Raw genomic sequence first — 5,210 nt, 5'->3', positions numbered from 1 at the left:
TTTCATCAAATACAAAGGAGACTAACATGCATGCTATTGCATCTCAATGATTGACAGATCATAGCAAATATGTACTCCCTCCGTTCCAAAATAAGTTTCTCAACTTTGTGCAAACTTTAGTACAAAGTTGTACTACTACTAAAGTTGACACTTATATTGGAACAGAGGCAGCTTAAGAAAAAAACGATCCATGTAGTCCCTAGCCCTTGAACCGTGAACCCTGACCAGGCTTCAATTTGCTGGCAACGTTCGAGCTTCCTAATAAATGAAGTTTGCAACCTTTTGACCATCGGATCATTTTGTGCAGTTTCACCAAAATCGAGATGAGCATCCCTGTGGCAAAGAAATTGAACAAGCGTGATTAGAATAAGATTACTGGGACTAGTTGATGAGACATAAAATCATCACAAATACAGTATGTAGAAGCCAGTAGAGGTATGTGCGGGGCAAAGAAGTAGAGAAATATCCACAGGGAGTGATGTGGGCAGCTGGAGCAGTGGTGCAAGCCGGTTGTAAAGGGAGTTGTACCTGAGGGACGTAGCTCAACCTTGAGGAGGGCGGCGGGAGGCGGCAACTGCCCACGTCGCGGCAGTGAGCAAGGGACGAAGGCAACCTCACCGGCTTTGTGAGAGAGAACGACGGGGACCCCTGATCGGGACGTGCCGACAGTGGGTTTTCGCCGTCGGCGACGGCCACCGCATCTACACTAAGCATCCACCCCTTCCCCAAGCGGACGTGATCCGCCGGGATGTTAGAGATGTGGCCACAGTCGTTTTGTGCGAGAGAGTGTGAAGAGAGCAACCCCAGCAAGCAATAGGCTGGCCGGTCCTGACTATGTACTCCTTTTCTCTCCATATGAACCTATCATATTGCGTACGTGCCACTGAAGAAAAAAACTTTATTTATAAATGACGCGGCACCTACTACTCGTTCTCCTATAACCTTGCGCTTGGCATCTCCAAAATATTGACCTTGCGATTGGCTCCTCGCCTCTTCGGGAAGTCGAGCAATAATGGTAGTGCAGTATATATCGTTCTGGCTATATGAGACCGAATGAATTGCTGCACGTCCACCACGTGGGCGAGGGTCGAGGGGCGAGGGAGAGTGCTACATATGGAGAAAAATGAGTGAATCTACACTCTAAAATACGTCTATATACATCAGTGTTTGGAGTATGTACTAGTAGTTCATATTGAAATCTACTAAAGGACATATATATTCCAAACAATATGATATAATCTCTATAACCATGGTAGTAGGGACGAGGAGTAAATGTAGGGAGCAGTAAATTTTTCTCCTCGTCCTGCGAGCCACCGCGCGCATGGGCGAGGGAGCGGGCGTAAGGCGTAGTAAGAAAGCTTCACCTCATCCTGCGAGCCACCGCGCCCGTGGGCGGGGGAGACGGCGTACTAAGCAAGCTTCTCCTCATTCTGCAAGTTGACGGGACACATCAAAAGTACTCCAGTGTATAGATCCTTGCCTCTAAGGTAGGCCCCACATGGTTTGCCTCTTTTTTTTAACATAACACGTCAAGTCACAATTTGTTTGTTCACCCGTGGTAGACGATCCTCCCTCCACCAAGTGGACAACCAGTACACATGCCAAATTACCACGTGGGCTGCCTTTTTCGTACAGAAATGAGCTCCACCGTGTACCCGCGCGGGTGTGGTTGGGAAAGAGACGGGAGTACGTGCACCGTGCATGCACCTCTTCTCTTCGTGCACGTTCCCCACCTACGTGGGTGTGTGTGAGAGATACAAACCGCGTCCGTGAGTGTTTTTTGTTTTGGGGTGGGGGTGGGGTGGGGGTTGATTTCATGAATTATTTGTGGGAATATGTGTCAATGACATCTCAAACAAAATTTTGCATGCAATGTGTGTGAAATGGAGGCCTATCCATATCATACATAAAGGGTCGGGCAATCCACGAGAAGAGAGGGAGGGGTCATAGCTATCGATAGAGTCGAAGAGAGGATCAAGTGGGTGGGTGCGAGATCGATGAAGAGAGCCATCGAAATTGTGTGTGTGTACAAGTCAAAGATATAGGGCGACTGGCCTACCGGAACGTTAGAGGGCACACATCAAGTTTGTGTGTGGCAGAGAGACATGACTAGAGCGCTCAATGTATCGGTGTGTGTGGGGGGAGGGGGTGGTGGGAGGGGTAGGCAGAGGCCTAACTATAGAGGTAGAACGACTCGTATATGTGTTGAGAAGGAGAGACCCAGCTATGTCTTGAGGGAGATCGGTTGACATCCATACATAATTGAAGGACGGGAAATATGATGGGAGAGAGATAGAGGAGAGAGAGAGGGAGGGAGGGAGAGGGGTAGAGTGCTGGATGGGTGATGGAGTTGCTTCTCGAAGATGGTGGGAGAGGCCTACTAGACAAACTGAGGGTGGAACTGCAATGTTATCAATAAGAGTGGGGATGTGTTTTTGTGTGTGCCTGTGCGTGATAGATCTGTTGGGACGCATCCATGAATGATGAAGGAGAACCATGTGTTTGGTAAGCAAACCTAACTAGATCGGTAGATCAATTGTTGTTTGTTGGAGGAAGGGAGAGACACAACTAATGAGGTAGATCGATTGACGTGTGGGTAAAAACGAGTTATATGTACCTAGCTAGCTATATGTATAGCGAGAGATTGATCGGTGTACGTCCATTTGTTAGAGGCTAATAAGGCCCAGCGAGACGGATAGACAGAGAGAATGGAGCTAGGAGGTGGTGCGAGAGGCCCAGCTACTAGCTAGATAGGGGGAGGAGTGTGCGGTTGTGAGAGAGCGATGAAAAGAGGGGCGAGAGTTTACACGTGTGTCTGACCGTATGAGAGACACGAGGCAAGGACACATAAAGGAGGAGATTGAAGGTGTTTTTGTATGTTGTAGGCAGGCATCGCTGGAGAGGTTTATCGATCGGTGTGTGTCGGAAAGGAGTTGTGGAGACGCTAGGAGAACGACCTAAAGAAAAAAATGAATGTGCCCGGTGGATAGAATGCCGAGGGAGGGGGAGGGCGAGGAGGGTGTGTGCATGCACGAGAGAAAGCTAGTGGTAGCTACAAAGGTTAGAGGATTGTGTGGGTGTAAGAGACTAACAAAGATCATAATTTGATATGAAAGCGGATTCATATATTTGAATAGGAGATCATAGTGTTTTAAACATTGCATGCATGAATATAGCGGTGATACACGTGCTGTGCGCATGTTATACCATAATGTGATAATGCATGGTGTTTGCAAATCACAGCTAAATGTCGAACAATCTAAACCATACTATACATCAAACAATCTCACATTTTATTTGAATTTTTGATAATGTGTGGCGTTTGCAGCTTACAACTAAATATCAAACAATCTAAACAATACTATATATCGAACATTCTCACATTTTATTTGAATTTTTGGTAATGTGTGGTGTTTGCAACTCACATCTAAATACTTGTAGGCGTATGGGGCGGGGCACTATACATAATGTGATAAACACATTATACATATGAGACATGGTTTAGATTATGAAGATCTAGCTAGAGCTAGAAATGTAATGTGGTTTGAAATGAAAATAAAGTGGATTCAAAAAATCTAGTTCGAGTTCATATAGTACACATAGTTCATATGTAATTCGAGACTAATCATGTGGTGTGCTGTGAAGATAATACACAAACGATGGTTTAACTTGACAATAATGATGATTGTAGATCTTATTAAAACAGAGAAATGAATTCAAATGCTTTGACTTCACAACAATCATTACTGTAGATCTTATTAAAATAAAGAAACGAATTCAAATTTAGTTCATATTGAAGCGGTAGTATATACGTTTGGAATGCACTAAAACGTTCATTTGAGTAGTAGGTTGCATGCATTATACACGTAGCGAAATATTTTTAATTGAACATAACATGAATTCAAAGTTTTGAATGACATTTCTAGGGCGCATTGATTTGGTACAGTACACGTTAGGCTTGTCCGGAAATTTCAACCCGCGCCTTGTTAGCCCGAAATATTTAAGATATATCTTTGTCTCGTTGTGCTCCGACAACTCCCTCCATCTCAACCCGCGCCTTGCTATTCCGAAATTACAACGCACACGAAAACTCCCACCTCCTGTGAAATCCCGACACGCAAAATGCCCGTGGTACCACTAAACCGAAAGAACCACCTCAAATCGGTGGGGGTACTTTCGTAACTTACCCCACATTTCGGACAAGCGCGTCTCTAAGCCATGGTTCCCCACTGCCATCTCATCCGCCCACCCATTTGTACATCGAGGCCGCGAAAACCCGCGACGAAACCCCACACCCTGCTCCGTCCGCCACCCAGCCGGAGCCTCTTCCCCGACGACATCGTCCACAGCAACACCTCGACGTCCCTCATCCACCGTACCGGATGAGGATCCGTCGTCGATCTCATCATCCCGCCGGTTCAGCCACACCATCCTCCACCTCCAAGGAGCTGCCCCGATGTTCCCCTCGTCTTTCGCGCCACCTCCATTCCCACACCGCCGTCTTCACCTGCACCACCGGAAGAGCATCATCATCACCGTTTCCTCGGATGAAGCTGCGGCCTTATCGGCGCCACCAAAGAGGTTGTACACTAATCGCCGCATTTTCTTCTTGATTCGATCTCACGGTGCTGCCGGCGCTCGGTCCCGAGCCGATACGGCGCGGCTCCATCCACGGCGGCGTCGCCGGCCACTTCCTCCATGGCGTCGCTCCCTCGGCGGCGACGTCCACATCAGTAGGACCTGCTGCTGCTTTAGCTCTCGCTCGCGCTGCAGCTCTGCTCTTGCTCTCGGTCCCCTGCCTGGTCTCCTCTTGCTATTGCTCTTGGTCGCGCTACTGCTCTCGCTCTTGCTTTTGCTTGCGATGCTGCTCCGATTTAGCTACACTTCACTCCGATGCCGCCGGGGTGAAGGAAGAACCAGCCGCAGCGGGGAGGGGGGCTCGCCGGAGAGGTACCCCACTATCTATCTTAGGGTTCAGGATGGGGGCGGTGGTCGCCGGCGGTGGCGGGGCGTTGGCAGGGCGGTGGCGTGGGGATCGCTAGAGAAAAAGCTCGGCACGGGGGGCCTAGAGGGATGGCCGGGGCGGCGGTGGACCAGCGGTGGGGAGTGTTTTCGGGCCGGGAGGGGCAGCGCACCGCCGGCCACGGGGGGCTGTTGTTTGGCCGGCTCAGGGGGGTGGAGGTTGAAGATGAACCGCAGGCCCTTGATTT

This window comes from Triticum urartu, chromosome 5, assembly GCF_003073215.2.
Source record: "Triticum urartu cultivar G1812 chromosome 5, Tu2.1, whole genome shotgun sequence".
In the NCBI taxonomy this organism is placed as follows: Eukaryota; Viridiplantae; Streptophyta; class Magnoliopsida; order Poales; family Poaceae; genus Triticum; species Triticum urartu.
The sequence above is the reverse complement of the archived record's forward strand: the minus strand, read 5'-3'. Positions refer to the sequence as shown.